Below are 20,231 nucleotides of genomic sequence, written 5' to 3'. Positions count from 1 at the left end.
CCACGCGGAAACCAGAGAATCCAGAAATATTGGAAGGGCTTCCATAGCTAAGGAGTTGCACACAAGGAGTGTGCACAGAAGAAGATGCTGGTTTTTGACAACAGCTGAACCATTTGGTACTGCTTCTTTCTTGATTTTCCCAAGGTTATCAAGTGATATGGTAATACCAGATGCAGTCAGGAGCTTCTCAAGCACTTCAAATTCCTTGTGAAGCTCATATAGTCTCCTACGATTCGCTTGTAGAGTGGATAGAAGCAAGCCTGAAAACTTCTGAAGCTTACGGCAAGCTCAGAGCCTCGAGTTCTTTCTGAAGCTTCTCGTTGCCAGCTTGCAAGTCTTGTAATTCTTGAGGACTCGGGATTTGAAACTGGTCATGCCTGGCAAGATAGATCTTCTGTTGTTCAGGATTATACCCTCTGTGCTTTCTACTTTGGAAGACATAACCGCGCCCCGTTCAGAATCACAAATGACAAATCAATCAGATCCATCTGCAATAACGGTCTTCGATTCTCCTCTTTTGTCTCTATCAAGTCATCATCAGAAGAGTTCACCTTCTCATCCAATTTATCAGAAGAGATGATCTATTTCTCCCAATCCTCAGCGGAGTCCATCTTCAATTTGTCAGAGTTTTCTTCCTCCGAATCTTTAGAAGAGACTGCCTTCACATTCTTCTCCTCAACCTCTCTATGTCTGTAACCATTTCTACCTCTAAATTTCTCAGAGGTTTCTTCCTCTGAAGCTTCAGAAAAAGCGCCAAGGACGCTAAAGTTGCATTCGAAGCCCTGGATATTGCAGCTACTGAGAGGCGTGCAGGATTTTGTGTTTCTTCTCACGAGTTTTAAGAGCAGGCTCTGGGGTTGATTTCAACAAACCAGTCGGGCTTATTGACGAGGTCCACATATTTGGCATTTTAGGGCACGCCTTACCTGATCATCCTGCCTAACTGCGATTCTGCCATAGCTCGGAGCTCCACACTTGATTAACAATTCAGACAGATTATCTGCAGTGACCTTGTCTCCTGACTTAGAGATAGTAAGAACATCAGTAGGACAATGATGCAAAGTTTGTGATAGCCCCAGTATCGCCTCATTGGCTTTAGTCTCCGCTACAAAAGCAGCACACAGTTCAGCTTTGGTTTTTGCAAGCTCACTGGTCAAAGATACAACTGTTGCATTCGCATTGGCCTCTCTTTCTCTCAGTTCTTCCAGTTCCTTCCTCATGGTGTCTAACTCAGCATGAAAGGATGCAAAAGCTTAAAGGAACTGTTCGCATGTCCAAACTACTGGAGGGGTGAAATCCTTTTCCAAGATTGATTATGGCGAACCTTATAGCATTCCAAAGCTTGTTGCACCATTGCCGATAGCTGGAAAGGCAATCAAAATCAGGAGGAACTCTACCAGAGCGATGCAAACAAAGTAATCAGCCTCAGAGAGCCCAAAAGACTTGAGTCACTTCTTTCTTGACTTGCAATTTCTGAAAATGCTTGTTCTGTCATGTCATGGAGCTTGACAGCTAAAGGCCCTTGTTCATTGATACTTGACAACAAAAATTTCTGAAGCTGGCTCACAGACTCCTCTGACCTGCTTTCCAAAAACTTAATCCAGCTTTCACAGTTATGGAGATGAGAATGTATGACCCTTGAGATAGTTGGGAAGCACAGAGAACTATGTGCTGAGGGCCAAAACAGGGTGCAGTCCTAACAGGGACAGATTTGGAAAAGTTGTTACAGAAATTAGTAGCATCATTCTAATGACAAAGGAACAACTGGAACTGATACTAGACATCATAAGCTTCGAGTAGAGCCATCAAACGTCTCATTTGGACACATATTTCTCGAGCTAGAGCCTATTTGGTACCGGCAGTTCACTAACAGTTCACTGTGGACAGTTCTGGAAATTCTTAAACAGAGAGGGGTATTGCTACTCCTAAATTCAAACCAGGATTTCTACTTGATACTAGACATCCTAACCTTCGAGTCAAGCTATCATACACCTTATTTGGACTTCTATTTTTCAAGGAACAGCATATTTCTTCAACTTGACTGCAATGGCAGCAACTAAGAACAATAGCTCCAGCTCTAGTGAACAACGTTGGCTTCAAATACATGCTAAAATGGACAAACTTGGACAAGGTTGGCTTCAAACACAGGCTAAAATGGACAAACTTGTACAAGATCAGCTTCAAACAAAAGCTAATATTGACAAACTTGTAGTTTCGATTCAACAGTGTATTGCTCTTATGGGAAAAACAGCAGGACCTGAATCAAATGATTATGCTCATGGCTAGCATTTATATGCTGATGGTACACACTATGATCCACAATATGAACAGCAACAATATGCAAATGAATATGAGCAGTATGCAAGTACATCTGGACAGCATGTTAATGCTTATAAATATGATGTACCATATCATAATGCAGAGTATCATTCCATTGAACCTTGGCAGCAAAATGGTTATTATGGTCAACATGCTTATGCTTATGAGCATCCATCTCTTCAGCAAAATAGCTCTTATGGATGTAACAGAAATGGTTATGCTTATCAGTACACTTCTAGCTTTGATCAACAGCAAGCAAGTGATTATGACCAATACAGTGGGATCAATGATCAAAGGCAACATGCTTATGTATATGAGCAGCAAATATCAGTAGAAGCAAATGTATATGCTCAACCTAACTGTTCCTCTGATGTGCAGCAGGACTATTATCACCATATGCAGTATGAACAGCATGAGCAATATGGTTATGAGTATGGACAGCCATCTGTTGTACATGATGAGTATGGACAGCCATCTGTTGTACATGATGAGCATGGACAGCCATCTGTAGTACATGATGAGCATGGACAGCCATCTGTTATACATGAACAGCAGAATGACTATGAGCAGCATGTCAAAACTATCATAGAGCTGACCAATGGTGATGAACAGGTGTGTAAATTGCTATCTAAAGCTAAACGTGTTAGACACCTTACTAGTGATACAATACGGGAACTGCATGCTGCGGGCTTATGCTATCGTTGTGCTAAGCCACTATCTTGTAACCACCAAGCCACATGTAGTGCAAGGTCTGCCAAAATAATCTTGCTATTTGAATATTATGATGTAAATGATGAAGAACATCTTGTTGAAGATGATGAAGAACATCTTGTTGAAGACCCTTCTGGTATGAGTCCACAACAAGAAGTTCAACAACAAGAAGTTCAGTTCAAGAAGGCAGATTATGGACAGCATGTGGACTTGGAAGGCCATCATGCAATGGAGACTTTATTAGTGAGTACTATCATGATGATCGTGTTTCCAGGAGTATTTGATTTCGATCTTATGAAAGTTGATCCTATGCATGGCAAAGATACAACTTTTCCTTTTGATCCGGGAGGCTACAGGCTGATTTTGACCTCCTGTATAGATTAGTACTACTATTGAGTATTAGGTAATCTTTTCTTTTATCCCTTGTAATGCTGTACAGAGTAGTACTCTGTTCTATCCATCTCCTTTTTAGCTTGTTTCTAGGTTTGTTTTTGAGAACAAAAACTTTTGGGAAGGGATGGATTGTAAGAAGTTGGAAATAGTTAAAATGTTGATAATATGCCATGTCACACTGACATTGGTATATAAGGAGATAAGTTGTAATTTTCCACATCTTTTTGACAAATCAATACATTTACAATCTTTCTCTCCCTTCTTGCTCCAAACTTCCATGGCTTCTTCGTCTTTCATGTCTTTCTCTCTCCAATTCTAGTCTTTCTCTCTCCTCGTCACTCTATTTCTCTCTCTTTCTGCAGTCTTTCTCTCTCCTCTTCAGTCTTTCTCTCTCCTCTTCTTCTCTCCCTAGTTCTCCCTCTGACAGGTAAATGAGACTTACCATAGATGATCTCAAAGGGTGCCTTACCAGTACTAGAGTGCACCATATTATTGTATGCAAACTCTACTAAATGCAAATACTTTTTCCATTCTTTTTTATTATCAGAGACATAGGATTTCAAAAGGTCCAAAACAATAGAATTAGCACTTTCACTCTACCCATCTGTTTGAGGATGATAAGAGGATGAAAATTTTAACTTTGTCCCAAGGTTCTCGAAGAGAGCTTGCCAAAAGAGGCTGGTCATGCGGGGATCTCCATCACTTATAATGGACTTAGACATGCCATGATGCTTGAAAATATGAGCAATGAATAGCTGAGCCATATGATTGGCTTTGATTTTCTTTCGCACAGGTATAAAGTGAGCTTGCTTGCTGAATCTATCAATGATAGTCTAGATTACATCATTGCCTGCTTGTGTGCGAGGAAGCTCCATGATAAAATCCATGGCTATACTTTTCCAAGGCTCATTGGGAATAGATAATGGCTTCAGTAGATCAGGTGGTTTATGTCTGTCATACTTTACTTTTTGGCATATCTTGCACTCGCGGACATATCTTTCAATGTCAGCTCTAAGAGTAGGCCAAAGAAATATCTTTCCAATGCTTGAGTAGTGGGTAGAATACCCCTATGTCCAGCATATGGAGATGCATGTGCTTCATCCATTACCTTGTGTGGCAATGGTAATGCTACACACAAATTGCTTGATGATGATACAAATAACCATCTCGAATTGAGTAAGGTGTAATCGACTGACCTGAGTTAAGCTGATCCCATATGGTTGAGAATCAATTTCATACATTTTAAGTAAATCCATGAACTCATTATGGTAAACAATTGTGATTGCATTCACTCGAGGTCACCGCGATAGAATATCTGCTACCACATTCTTAGTTCCAGATGTGTGAAGGATTTGAAAATGAAACATAGATAAGAAATTTGCCCACGCATTTGTTTCTCTGAGAGCTTCTTTTGAGTGAGGAAGTATCTTAGACTTTGGTGATCTGTTTTAATAACAAAATCTGGACCAAGTAAATAGTGTTTCCATACTTGAAGAGCATGTATCACTGCCATAAGCTCTTTCTCATATACTGCAGCATGTAGCTCATGGTCCTTGAGGCATCGGCTCTCAAATGCTACTGCATGATGCTCTTGGTTAAGCACAGCTCCAATCCAATCCCTAGAAGCATCGCAGTGAACTTCAAAAGGTTTTTGAAGATTCGGAACTATGAGAACTGGTTCTTGAGTCACAAGAAACTTAATTCTTTCAAAGGTTTGTAGTTGCCTTGATCCCTAGCAAAAAGGCATTCACTTCTTAGTAAGGTCATGTAGAGGAGATGCAACATACACAAAACCTCATATGAACCTCCTATAGTATGAACATAGGCCCAAGAAACTTCTAACTTCATGTACAGAAGTAGGTGTAGGCCATTCAACAATGGCTCGGAATCTTCTCAGGATCCATTCTCACCAAATTGTGAGAAACAATATGGCCTAAGTAATGAATTTCCGAAAGAAAAAAATTCAATCTTCTTAGCATTGACCTGTAGTCTATGCTTGCAAAGCTCTTGAAAAACAATAGATATATGTTTTCTATGCTCTTCTTCAGACCGTGAAAATATTAGAATGTCATCAAAGAAGACACTTGTGAACTTTGAGTGAGGTCTCAAAATTCTCTCCATCATTCGATTGAATGTGGCGGGTGCATTAGTCAAACCAAATGGCATGACTAAGACCTCGTATAGTCCAAATGTCGTAGGAAAAGCTGTCTTATGAATATCTCCAGGTGCTATTCGTTTCTGGTGTTAGCCGCTCTTGAGATCAATGCGACTAAAGATACTAGCCCCTTGCAACTTATCCAATATATCATCTATCCTTTGGATAGGAAAACGATTCTTGATTGTGATCTTGTTCAAAGATCTGTAGTCTATGCATATACGGAAAGAACCATCTTTCTTTTGAACAAGTAAGACTGGAGAGCAGTATGGAGAAGAGCTAGGTAGTGAACTGCCTGGGATAAGATCAATTGTGTAATCTTCCGAGCACTTAGGAGGTAACTCTCCTGGGAGTGAATCACTAAAACAATCTTCATATTTTTTAACAAAATCATGTCTAGCTTGATCAATTAAAGAGAGGGGTTCTTTTAAAGTCTGAGACTTAGAAGCATTAGTTGGTATCATGTGTTCATTAGAGGCATCGAGTGCCCTTGAATCATTAGTTTCTTTTGACTCTCTCACAAAAATCATGTATGTAGAAATAGCTTTCTTCATTTCTTTAGAAATGCTAACATAACTAACCATTGGCACATGCCAATCTCTAGCATCAGCAATGCATACTATGTTTCGACCCTTGAATTGAAATACAAGGGTCTTCTTGACAAAATCAGGAAGAGGTCTAATCTTATAATGCCAAGGCATGCCTAAGATAACATCACAGTTACCTATAGGTGCAAGTAGAAAAGATTATTGGTCCCGGTAATCCCGAATTCTAAGATTCAACTTCTCTTGAATAGGAGTAGAATTGGTTGTAGGTCCTTCAAATACTGAACCTGATCCAATTGGTGTTCCCAATCAATTCAGTGGAATTTGTAGCCTTTCAACAGTATCTGCTGACGTAAAATTATCTGTGGACCCTGGATCAAAGAGTATCAAAACTCATTGATTGTTGAGTGTCCCCCAACCCTTTAAGAGTTGTCTTTTCTTCTCATTTGAATGAGTGTTAGCTTGCACATCTGGAACAGAATTTGAGGATGGCGGAGGAGGATCTTTAACCACATTTGCTTCCTTCCTTTTGCGAGGACAATCAGGCTTCATATGCCCTAACTCACCACAAAGAAAGCACCTTCCTTCCTCTTTGTACTTTTGTATCTCAGAGGGTGAGAGATACTTGCACTTCTTCTTGTTACCCTCTGGCTTTGAATATTGGTCATGGATAAAGGTAGGTCTTCTTCGATTAGTCCTGTCTCTTGGTTTATCATAGAGCTGCTCTTGTTTAGCTCTATAGGAACTCATCTCCAACTTTCGAGATGTACCAAGTGTATGCAACCTTTTAGCTATGATGGCAGAATCCATCATGCGAGATAAGGTTTCATGTGGATACAGCTTCATGGTTCTGTGTAAATGAGGGAGTAGGCCAACTTCAAACTTCCTTTTATTCTCTTCATCGTTGATCTCCATGAAAGGAGTAACCTTGAGAAGAGTAGACCAAAACTTATCCACTCCTTCTTGACATCATTCTCGAAATCAGGAGGTAAGAACTGAGCATAAAACTTTTTCTTGAACTTTTTCCAAGTCGTAAGTTTCCTTCCCTCCAAAATGAGAGTCAATCACCAAGTGCTAGCGGTGTCTTTCAAGTGCATGCCTACATGTCTTAGCTTGGACTTTTTTGAGAAATTACCATTAAAAAAAGAAACTTCAAATTGCCTGACAAAGGCTAATGCCTTAGCAGGATCTCTCTTTACTAGAGTAAGAGTCAAACTTTATGTCCTTATCCTCAGACTTGAAAGTCTTAGTCTTCTTAAGCTTGCTCCTCTTACGGTCCCTCTTTGTCCATTTGTGGATTGCACGAGACTTAGAACCAAGAGAGTAGAAACTAGAAGATGATGATGAGGAGGAGGAACTTGAGTAATCATGGGAGTAGTTGGTTGCTGAGGGAGATGACTCTCTCCTTATCCGCCTCACTCCAGGTGAGGTCTTTTTACTCTTCTTGACCCGAGAGTCCTTCTTTCTTCTAGGAAGCTTCTCAACAATTAGATGCTTTGCACCTTCACCATCAATTGGTGCAATTGTGTTTCTTCTAGTATCACCATCTTTTGGAGGATTCGGTCCTTCATAAGTAGCTTCTTCCCTTTCCCTTAAGCTGTCAATCAATTGATCTACTTCGGGAATTTCCAACAAGCTACGATACTCTATCAATTGAGCCTGTAATTGCTCACTTGTAGGCACTTCATCAGTTGCCATCTTTACCCTCTTCTTGCAAGTATTGCCTTTACTTTGAGAAAAGCAAAGAGACCTGCTCTGATGCCACTGTTATAAGATCCGAGATACATGCTCGACTTTCTTATATACTTAATATATATATAGCGAATATTATGCTGGCACAGGGGGAGAATAGATGAGAGAAAAGAAAGATGTAGTGAGAGAGAGAGGTAGAGAAATTGGCAATACATTAGGGACTAGAAGATGGGCCAGTCCCCCCCTTGTAGAGTTATATTATTAACAAGGAGCAAGCTCCTCCGTTACATATAAGCCAGTTGTTACTTGTAGATCTTGGAAAAAAGATCACGGTTTCTTGCACGGTATACAACCGGCTAACACTTGCACAACTTAGAAGTTGGCACCTTTTGATCCTTCTTGAGTCTCCTTCTCGCCTACACAATATGTGTAGGGCTCTCCTCTTGGTGCTTGATTTCAGTAGAGCTTCCGCTGTCGTGATGCTGTGCATCCGAGCCGTATACACCTCCATTTTTGTTGTGCATTTGTGTTAATTTCTGCGTGTGATTTGATGCATTTTAATAATCCGCATCCAATGTATATATTCCCTTAGTGCATGCGCATGATTTTGTTTGGATGCATGATGTGTCACCATTGCTCCTTTCTCACTGAAATCCACATGAGAGATTGATAATATATAACCTGTCAAAGGCTGTCATAGTGGTTGATCAGGTTGCGGTAAATCACTACGTTAGAAGCAAGGAGATGAACAGAGGAACATAAACAAAAATTAATGCCCTTATTACGAGATTAAGTGGATGATGATGCTGTGTCATAGTGGTGGGGTAAAAAGGAAGGACGCTTGCCTAATTCTAACATGTGAATAAGAGGAAGAAAAACTAAAGATAGAGGAGAAAAGGAAGGGAAAAAGGAGACTAATTGGGGAAAAAGAGTATTTTTGAATGGCAAAAAGAGGGGGAAAAAGACTGAGCAGGACGCGTTCGAATCGGGGGGGAGTCGATGGCATAGACGAACTGGGGGAAAGACACACAGGAGGGGTCCATCACCATCATCAAGGGATTGGAAAGGGATTGGAAAGAAGTCTATGAAGGTCTTCATCAGGATGCGGGACTTGCAGTAAGGAATTGGCGGTCCTCCTCAAGGCGGCGACATCACCCGGCGAGCCTTCCAGAAGACTCTTGAAAAAGACCAGGCGGCCCGCGAGGCCTGGGAGAAGCAGCTCATACAAGAGAGAGAAGCCCGCAGAGCTGCCCGTGAAGCTCGAATTGTCCCAGAAAGTAACTCAGACCTGAAATCAGTTCTCTTCGTTTTGCTGTGAATCGTACAAAGGAGAAGGAGGATCGGTTGATAGAGCTTGAGGCACTTAGTAAAGTGTTACAAGAAGGCATGGAAGCTTACGACAAGATGTCGAAGGATATGTTGGGAGCTAAATAGAGGCTCGCAAGACTTCTGGCCTCAAACGATAAGAAAGCAACATTGCTGGAGATGCTAGAGAAGAATGAGGTAGATCGTTCGCTTCTAGCACTGTTGGATGAAAACATAGCTGCAGCAAATTCACAGGGGCAGGCCCAAGCTGTGATGTTTATGGAGAAAATTCGTGGTGCAGTGCTGAAATATATTACTCTCTAGCTCACTGGCTAGGGCATTGATAAAAACGAGCAGTGACATTTCATACAACTGTGCTGGATAAATGTCCATCAGTGTTAGTCTTCTCCTTGTGTGAGAGCGGATGTGTACCTAACTTCTGGTTGATACTTTCTAAGCTGCTGATTTTATGGAGTCTGTGGTGCATTGGTGTTATTCCAGTTCACTGGTCAGGATATGGTGGGCTTAGGAGCAGCTAAACTTCTTTACAAGGATGGATAAGCTTCAGATGGATAAAAGCCTACCATCAGAATCAGGGTAGAAAGAATGATGGGAAAGCCCTGACAGGCCTTGGTCTTGTGAATCGGAAGTTGGGAGCCAAGCATTCTTTTCAGTTTTTCTTATCATCACCTTCAACTGCGGGACTGTTGTCATAGACTTGGACTACTGGACTGCAGTTCTCTGGTTAAACGTTCAGTCCATCATGAATTAGTACCGTATGTTTATTTACCCCTATTCCATATCCATCAGGAACTAGTACCAAATTGGACATGAGATTTATTGTATCAAAATCCTTTGTATGGAGAGATTTCCTGGTACAATTGGTGCATCACACAAGCAATATATGTCAAAGTTGCCGATTAGTGCTTCTATCACTCTTTTATGTATAAGTTGTGGGTACTAGAGGTAGTACCCGGTTCTTTGTAAACAGTGTAAATCCTATTGAGTTTTCTGAGACAGGAGGCCATCCTGGATGTAATGGATGATTGTAGCTAAGTAGACAATGAAGATTAAAGCTTTGATATATGTCTAAATTTTGCTTTCCAGGGAAGACCTGTGAACTGCCAAGCTGTAGTGATCAGCTCTCTAAGCTTTATACTCATTCTCAGCTATATACCCTTTATAGAGGACATTATTGATTAACATCAGCTGAATCTGCCTATTAAGCCTCAGATGCATATTATGTTCTTCTTAATGGTCCTGGAGTTTTAACAGGCTGGATATGACTAAATCCAGAATCTGATTGTTTTATTTGGTGCCCTGAAAACCAAGCTCTCATGATTATTGTAAAGCTGAGTGACATTTATTTTGACTCTTCTCTTGTTATAAAGTGAACTTTGGGATCAAATATTGAGATCTTCCTGTTAGCCTCTTTCCTTGCTGTTCCTTGAACCCCGTGTTCTGCAGCCCTCGCACGAACTCTTTGACATTTCTGGTGAACCCGACGTGAAAGTGTTGCGTCATCAGCAAGATGGGAGACTCGCAAGAAGAGATGATAGATGATAATGTCATGAAGAACCTGTTTCAGTCATTTACCATGTATATGCAGCAGCAAGTTCATGCAAAACGAGACAGTGATGCTATGGATGCCTTGAAAGCTGTCCAACAGGAGATGAAGCAGTTTAATGGCCAGCAAGTGTCAACTTACCTGCATTTGTATGAAGAAAAGATGAAGTTTTTTTGTGTTTCTCAAGATGTTTGGAGCCGCTACTTCTTGCGGATCGTGGTGCGTGCTCTTGAAGGTCGAATTGCAGAAATTCAAGAGGCACATGCAGGTTGGGCTGAATTTAAAAAGGCATTAAAAGATGAATATTTCTTGGAGGATACAGGTCTTATGAATCGCAGGAATTTTTTAGCATGGGTTTCTATGCCTAATAAGGGACTTTCTGTTACCGCTCTTCTGCGAGAGTTTGAAAGCCGTTATGATCAGTTGGATGGAACTGAACAACAAGCCTTGGAGATGCAGAAAGTGGAGTTATTTTTGCAAGCTGCAGATGCTGATTTGCAGGAAAAGTTGGATGATCTTTTGGAAGATCAAGCTACTGATTCAGGTTTAAAGACTGAGTGGAGACATGTCATTGATGCTGTGAATGCCCTTGTCAAGAAGCAGCGCAGGAGAGTCAGATTGCATCGAAATACCGGATTAGTTCCTGAAAAATCCTTGGAGACTTCTTCTTCTACCCCTGCTGCTTCTTTGCCTAAGCTTACTCCTCCTGTTGTAAATCCACCAGTTCCTGCTGCTCCAGTGCCCTTATCTGTAGATGATGTTATTAAAGGCTTGGCGGATTTGACGATTGAAGCAGTCAAAGCTGAAGTTGGTAAGTTAAAGGAGCAACTTATGTCAGTACCTGCTGTAGCACCTGCTCCAGTGACTGCTTTTCCAGCTGGTCAAAGAAAAGGGCGACGATGTATTTGGTGTGATAGTACAGAGCACCAACACTGCAGAGATTGTGATGCTTTTCAGGAAGCACGTAAGAAGAATATAGTGTTCTGGGGACAAGATGGAAAGATATGGCTGACAGAGACTGGCGCTCCTCTTGACACGAACTTCGGTAAAGGAGGTATGAAGAAGCTTGTTGATGATATGGCTGCGCGATCAGCTTATGTGAGTGTTAGAGGAGATGCTTCAGCTTTTGGAGTCCAGCTTGAGCAAAAATCTGATGGAGACTCTGCTTTATGGTCTTCTGCCTTGGAGATAGCGAAAAGAGGAAAAGTTCAAACTTCTACTATGACTTGTGTGGGCTCTAGCATCCGAGGAGAAACAGGATGGGATTCTCCTGTTGACAGGTATTCTATTTTTGCTTATATTGCTAAAACGCAGGGTTTAGATGCCATGGTTGAAGAAAAGAGAAGAAGAGATGAAGAGGGTCCTAGCTCCTCCAAAAAGACTAGAGGGGGTGACTTTGTTTCACCACCTATTTCAGCTCCACCTATGTCAAATTCTCCAACCCAAACAGGTTCCGATCAGCCAATGGAAGATAAGCAGAAGGAAAAGAGACAACCAAGAAAAGAGCCAGGATTCAAGCTCTTGTCAGATCTTGATATGCAAACGGATATGAGTAAGATTTTTCATGAAAGAATTTTGAATAGTGAAGTCACTTTTACTGTTGGAGAGGCTCTTGGGATTGCTAGAAGAGAAATACAGGATCAGATGCAGGATCTTTTGCGGAGGAAACGACATGCGATGGAAGGACCTGCTTTACAGGGATTGTGGCATGGAGCTCTTGAGAAAGAGCATGATGATGATGCAGTGATGGTTGAGAATGCTTCTGTTAATCCGCAATTGGAGAAAATAGTGCAGCCTATGCAGTATGAAGATGAAGAGAACCCTATTCTCATTCCTCGCAGCCATTTTTCACGAAGTCATTGGGCTAGAGCAACCACTGAGACAGTGGTAAGGATTGGAGAGAAACAAATTCTCTTGATTGCTTTAGTTGATCATGGTTCTGAAATTAATCTTATTGCTCGAGGTGTTTATGAGAGTGGCAAGTGGCCTATGGATGCAGAGCATGGCTGGCGCATGAGAGCCGCCAACAATACTTCTGGTGATATGTATGCTGCTTGTCCGAGTATCAGAATTTCTATTGGTAATGTTGAAGAGGATTATCATTGCTTTGTTCAGGATTCATGCTCTTATCCGATTATTCTTGGACAGCCTTTCATTACAGAAGCAAGAATGGAAACAAAAGTGATGGATGACGGATCGGCTTATGCGCGGATACGCAGTAAAGATGGTATGCGAGCTGTTCAGTTTATGACTGTTGGGGTAAATCATCCGAGAAACAGGGACTCCTTGCGTGAGGCACCACTACCTGCGAAGGAGTTGGATTTTCATTAGGTACCGCTGTCTTGCGAGACGCCAGTGGTACGGAGCGGAGGAAAGAGGAGATCTCGCCTCCTGGCAGCCAGTTTTTCTCCAATAACTTTGTTGGGTTTACTTCAGATAGTTCGGTAAGTTATCAGAAAATTTCAGATTTGCCTAGAGCTGCCAGGCAGTACATTGGTCGTAAGGAGAAAGAGTTGAAGAATGCAGGTATTTTGCAAGCAGAAGAGCATGTGGATGGATTGTATGAAGGGATGTCTTATGCAGATACATTGTTTGAGATGAGTGCAATGCTGAAAACTGATGTATGCAAGGGTTCAAAGATCATACCTGTGCAAACCCTGGATATGTTTCAGGAAATTTCTGGTTTTATGCTGCAAACAGAGTTAGAGGCTGAGAAAACTCAGCAAACTGAATTTATGGCTGATCTTGATCAGCTAACAGAATTGCAGAGGGCTGAATCCATTCAGCCAACAGAGTTGAATGCAGAAAAATTTCTGCATATAGAGTTTCAGGATGCATCTATGCAGTCCATTGAGCCGAGGGCTGAATTCATTCAGCCAACAGAGTTGAATGCAGAAAAATTTCTGCATACAGAGTTTCAGGTTGCACCCATGCAGTCCATAGAGCTAAAGGCTGAAATTTTTCAGCCAACAGAGTTGAAAGATGCTGAAAATTTGCAGAAATTGCAGCAAAGGAAAGAGTGCTTGAATGATGCCAAGGTTGACACAAAATATAAAACAGTTGATAAGAAGGTTAAGCCGGTTGCAGGCCCGCTTCCTTCTGACAGTGATGAACAGATTGAGAAAGCTATGAAGCAGCCTATGTTGAGGGATCCTGCAAATATTGGACATAAGTTTACTGCTGAAACTCTTGCAGAATTGAAGATTGGAAATGAAGATTTTTTGCTTCCAGTGGAAAAAGAATGCTTTAGAGAGATGCTTGGACGTCATGGTAAGGCATTTGCTTTCTTTCCACATGAAATTGGCTGCATTAGTCCCGAATTGGTTGCACCTATGGTCATCTTCACTGTTCCTCATGTACCATGGAATATACGTCCTATTCCTGTGCCTAAAGCACACTTGCCAAAGCTGATTGAGTTGCTGAATGAGAAGATTAAAATGGGGATTTTGGAACCCTCTTCTGCACCCTATTCTAACAGGTGGTTTACTGTACCAAAGAAGAATGGTACTTTGAGATTTATTCAGGATATGCAGCCCGTGAACAAAGTGACAATCAGGAATGTGGGTACAGGTCCAGTTGTGGATGAATTTGCTGAGGCTTTTGCAGGACGAGCCATCTATTCACTAGGTGACTTGTATTCAGGTTATGATCAGTTTCAGCTTGCCTTGGAAAGCAGGGATATTACTACTATGCGGACACCTATTGGTCTTGTGAGAATGTGTACCTTGCCTCAAGGTGCTACAAACTCAGTTGCTCATATGATGAATGCTATGCATATAGTTCTTCGAGACTATATTCCGCAGTATACCATGCCATTTCTAGATGATGTGCCTATTAAGGGTTGTGCAGAAGAAGAAAAGAATGAAAGTCTTGATTTGCGTGGATGTAGACAGTTTGTGGCTGATCACTTGAATGCTTGTGAGCAAATATTGACACGATTAGAGGAGGTAAATTTGACACTTTCAGGGCTGAAATCTGTCTTTGCTGTTAATGAAGTCATCATAGTTGGGCATATGGTTGGATATTATGGCAGAAAGCCTTCTCCTGCAAAGGTGGATGCCATAAACAGGATTGCAGAGTATTGCTCGACTACTTCAGAGGTGCGGAGATTTGTGGGAGCTTGTGTATTTTACATGATTTGGATTCCTCATTTTGCTCATATTGCAGATGTTCTCTATCAGCTGCTTCGAAAGGGGCAGAAATTTCATTGGGATGAGAAGCATTCAAAAGCCATGCGTAAGCTTAAGAAGCTATTGCAATCAGCTCCTACTCTACGCAAGGCGGATTATCAATGTGAACGGCCGATCATGTTGACAGTTGATACTAGCCCTATTGGTATAGGATGGGCTGTGGGACAGGATGATGCTGAGGGAAATAGGTATGCTATCCGCTTTGGAGCTAAAGTTCTTAATGAGCGACAAAGGAGATATCCACAGATCAAAAGAGAGTTGTGGGGAGTAGTCACTGCACTGAAGTGTGATAAAGGGTATTTCATTGGAGCTTCAGTTATTGTGGAAACAGATTGTTTGCCTTTGCTTGGCATGATTACTAGTTGCTCGACTCCAGATATAGCGATGCTTCGATGGATTGCCTATATCAAATCATTGAATCCAGAATTTCGACACATAGCAGGGAAAGATAATCCAGTTGCTGACATGCTTTCTAGAGCGAGATATGAGGATGAGGAGTCAATGCTTGCAGAAGATGATGAGACAGAGTTTGCTACTTCTGTCCTTACTCATGATTGTCATGTATCTACTGTTGAAGCTTTTATTGAAGAGCTTTATGTTGATGAGTGGCTGCAAATTGGACAGTATCTAAGTTCATTGACTCGAAGAGCTGATTGGACGGATGATGAGTTCAAGAAAATCAGAAGGAAGGCTTATGGGTATTTCTTGAAAGATGGTTTTCTTTGGAAGCATCCAAGAAAGAGAGGAGGATTGCCCTTGAGAGTAGTTTGTGATGAAGCGATGCAAATACAGATTATGCGAGAGTTTCATGAGAGCTCATGGGCTGGACATAGAGGTGTGTGGGCTACCTATGAGAAAATCAAAGAAAGATACTGGTGGAAAGGAATGTATAAAGATGTTTCTCACTTTGTGGAGACTTGCAGGGACTGCCAGCTTTACTCTTTAGTGCGACATCGTGATGAGCTACATCCGACTTATCCACTATGTATGCATTACAAGTGGGTGGTAGACTTGGTTACTTTGCCAGTGGGACTTTGGCAGATGAGATATCTTGTCTTGGCTAGGGAGGATCTTACAAACTATGTTGAAGGTAGACCGTTGCGGACGAAGACCACCTCTACAGTATGTAAATTCTTGTTGGAAGAAATATTTTGCAGGTATGGATGTATAGGCAAGATTACAGCTGATCGTGGAGAGCTAGATGCTGATGAAGCTAGAGAATTCTTCTCACGGCTTGGGATTAAATTGGCTCTTACTACTGCCTATAATCCAGAGGGAAATGGCAAAAGTGAAAGAGGACATCTGCCTATAGTTAAAGCATTGGCAAAAGCTTGTAAAGGTCGGATTGGAGATTGGCCGAGATTGCTACCTTTTGCATTGTGGGCTGATCGCTCTACACATAGTGTGACTACTGGATACATGCCTGCGGAGTTGATGTATGGGCAAAAACCTGTCATGCCTACTGAAATTTGTGCTCTCACTTGGAGTGTTCTTCCTTGGCATGAGAATTTATCAAGGGAAGAGCTGTTAGCCCTTCGGATTCGTCAACTAGAGAGAAGGACAGAAGATGTGCAGCTAGCTATTGATCGTTTGAAGGCAGCCCGTCTCAGAAATAAGGACAGGTTTGATTTAAGGCAACGCTTGAGGCCTAGAGCCATAAAAGAAGAGGATTGGGTTCTAGTCTACGACAGTAGTCTAGAAAATCAGCATAGTAGCATGAGAAAAATGGTTCAAAGATGGTTTGGACCATATGAAGTGAAAAAGGTTTTTGACAATGGTACTTATGAGCTGGCTGAATTAGATGGAGCATTATTGAGGGTGCCTATTGCTGGAAAACGAGTCAAGATTTTCAAGAGAAGAGAAGATGAAGAATATGCACTTGAAGCATTGACAGAACAAGAGCAGGTAGATGAAAGACAAGCTGAAGAGGCAGAAAACATAGATGATGAAGCCGATGGAGAAACAGGTCCACTAGAATCAGAAGATGGACTTGATCTGTTTGTGGACTTGAATGATCCTGGATAGTTGGCACATCCGGAGGATGCGCAGGTTTAGAGGGGGTGGATGTCGTGATGCTGTGCATCCGAGCCGTATACACCTCCATTTTTGTTGTGCATTTGTGTTAATTTCTGCGTGTGATTTGATGCATTTTAATAATCCGCATCCAATGTATATATTCCCTTAGTGCATGCGCATGATTTTGTTTGGATGCATGATGTGTCACCATTGCTCCTTTCTCACTGAAATCCACATGAGAGATTGATAATATATAACCTGTCAAAGGCTGTCATAGTGGTTGATCAGGTTGCGGTAAATCACTACGTTAGAAGCAAGGAGATGAACAGAGGAACATAAACAAAAATTAATGCCCTTATTACGAGATTAAGTGGATGATGATGCTGTGTCATAGTGGTGGGGTAAAAAGGAAGGACGCTTGCCTAATTCTAACATGTGAATAAGAGGAAGAAAAACTAAAGATAGAGGAGAAAAGGAAGGGAAAAAGGAGACTAATTGGGGAAAAAGAGTATTTTTGAATGGCAAAAAGAGGGGGAAAAAGACTGAGCAGGACGCGTTCGAATCGGGGGGGAGTCGATGGCATAGACGAACTGGGGGAAAGACACACAGGAGGGGTCCATCACCATCATCAAGGGATTGGAAAGGGATTGGAAAGAAGTCTATGAAGGTCTTCATCAGGATGCGGGACTTGCAGTAAGGAATTGGCGGTCCTCCTCAAGGCGGCGACATCACCCGGCGAGCCTTCCAGAAGACTCTTGAAAAAGACCAGGCGGCCCGCGAGGCCTGGGAGAAGCAGCTCATACAAGAGAGAGAAGCCCGCAGAGCTGCCCGTGAAGCTCGAATTGTCCCAGAAAGTAACTCAGACCTGAAATCAGTTCTCTTCGTTTTGCTGTGAATCGTACAAAGGAGAAGGAGGATCGGTTGATAGAGCTTGAGGCACTTAGTAAAGTGTTACAAGAAGGCATGGAAGCTTACGACAAGATGTCGAAGGATATGTTGGGAGCTAAATAGAGGCTCGCAAGACTTCTGGCCTCAAACGATAAGAAAGCAACATTGCTGGAGATGCTAGAGAAGAATGAGGTAGATCGTTCGCTTCTAGCACTGTTGGATGAAAACATAGCTGCAGCAAATTCACAGGGGCAGGCCCAAGCTGTGATGTTTATGGAGAAAATTCGTGGTGCAGTGCTGAAATATATTACTCTCTAGCTCACTGGCTAGGGCATTGATAAAAACGAGCAGTGACATTTCATACAACTGTGCTGGATAAATGTCCATCAGTGTTAGTCTTCTCCTTGTGTGAGAGCGGATGTGTACCTAACTTCTGGTTGATACTTTCTAAGCTGCTGATTTTATGGAGTCTGTGGTGCATTGGTGTTATTCCAGTTCACTGGTCAGGATATGGTGGGCTTAGGAGCAGCTAAACTTCTTTACAAGGATGGATAAGCTTCAGATGGATAAAAGCCTACCATCAGAATCAGGGTAGAAAGAATGATGGGAAAGCCCTGACAGGCCTTGGTCTTGTGAATCGGAAGTTGGGAGCCAAGCATTCTTTTCAGTTTTTCTTATCATCACCTTCAACTGCGGGACTGTTGTCATAGACTTGGACTACTGGACTGCAGTTCTCTGGTTAAACGTTCAGTCCATCATGAATTAGTACCGTATGTTTATTTACCCCTATTCCATATCCATCAGGAACTAGTACCAAATTGGACATGAGATTTATTGTATCAAAATCCTTTGTATGGAGAGATTTCCTGGTACAATTGGTGCATCACACAAGCAATATATGTCAAAGTTGCCGATTAGTGCTTCTATCACTCTTTTATGTATAAGTTGTGGGTACTAGAGGTAGTACCCGGTTCTTTGTAAACAGTGTAAATCCTATTGAGTTTTCTGAGACAGGAGGCCATCCTGGATGTAATGGATGATTGTAGCTAAGTAGACAATGAAGATTAAAGCTTTGATATATGTCTAAATTTTGCTTTCCAGGGAAGACCTGTGAACTGCCAAGCTGTAGTGATCAGCTCTCTAAGCTTTATACTCATTCTCAGCTATATACCCTTTATAGAGGACATTATTGATTAACATCAGCTGAATCTGCCTATTAAGCCTCAGATGCATATTATGTTCTTCTTAATGGTCCTGGAGTTTTAACAGGCTGGATATGACTAAATCCAGAATCTGATTGTTTTATTTGGTGCCCTGAAAACCAAGCTCTCATGATTATTGTAAAGCTGAGTGACATTTATTTTGACTCTTCTCTTGTTATAAAGTGAACTTTGGGATCAAATATTGAGATCTTCCTGTTAGCCTCTTTCCTTGCTGTTCCTTGAACCCCGTGTTCTGCAGCCCTCGCACGAACTCTTTGACATTTCCGGCCCGCGAGGCCTGGGAGAAGCAGCTCATACAAGAGAGAGAAGCCCGCAGAGCTGCCCGTGAAGCTCGAATTGTCCCAGAAAGTAACTCAGACCTGAAATCAGTTCTCTTCGTTTTGCTGTGAATCGTACAAAGGAGAAGGAGGATCGGTTGATAGAGCTTGAGGCACTTAGTAAAGTGTTACAAGAAGGCATGGAAGCTTACGACAAGATGTCGAAGGATATGTTGGGAGCTAAATAGAGGCTCGCAAGACTTCTGGCCTCAAACGATAAGAAAGCAACATTGCTGGAGATGCTAGAGAAGAATGAGGTAGATCGTTCGCTTCTAGCACTGTTGGATGAAAACATAGCTGCAGCAAATTCACAGGGACAGGCCCAAGCTGTGATGTTTATGGAGAAAATTCGTGGTGCAGTGCTGAAATATATTACTCTCTAGCTCACTGGCTAGGGCATTGATAAAAACGAGCAGTGACATTTCATACAACTGTGCTGGATAAATGTCCATCAGTGTTAGTCTTCTCCTTGTGTGAGAGCGGATGTGTACCTAACTTCTGGTTGATACTTTCTAAGCTGCTGATTTTATGGAGTCTGTGGTGCATTGGTGTTATTCCAGTTCACTGGTCAGGATATGGTGGGCTTAGGAGCAGCTAAACTTCTTTACAAGGATGGATAAGCTTCAGATGGATAAAAGCCTACCATCAGAATCAGGGTAGAAAGAATGATGGGAAAGCCCTGACAGGCCTTGGTCTTGTGAATCGGAAGTTGGGAGCCAAGCATTCTTTTCAGTTTTTCTTATCATCACCTTCAACTGCGGGACTGTTGTCATAGACTTGGACTACTGGACTGCAGTTCTCTGGTTAAACGTTCAGTCCATCATGAATTAGTACCGTATGTTTATTTACCCCTATTCCATATCCATCAAGAACTAGTACCAAATTGGACATGAGATTTATTGTATCAAAA

At 41.8% G+C, this 20,231-nt stretch overlaps 2 pseudogenes; both read left to right on the top strand.

Moving 5' to 3' along the window:
• The first annotated feature begins 1,235 nt into the window (after positions 1 to 1,235).
• On the top strand, positions 1,236 to 9,615 carry LOC148026553 (uncharacterized; annotated as a pseudogene).
• LOC148026552 (uncharacterized) lies at positions 9,506 to 18,270 on the top strand (annotated as a pseudogene).
• The last annotated feature ends 1,961 nt before the right edge of the window (positions 18,271 to 20,231 follow it).

The sequence above is a fragment of the Lygodium microphyllum genome, chromosome 13 (genome assembly GCF_053477565.2).
Source record: "Lygodium microphyllum isolate KBCC chromosome 13, Lygodium_microphyllum_v1.1.10, whole genome shotgun sequence".
NCBI classification, from domain to species: Eukaryota; Viridiplantae; Streptophyta; class Polypodiopsida; order Schizaeales; family Lygodiaceae; genus Lygodium; species Lygodium microphyllum.
This window is presented reverse-complemented; position numbering and strand designations above follow the sequence as displayed.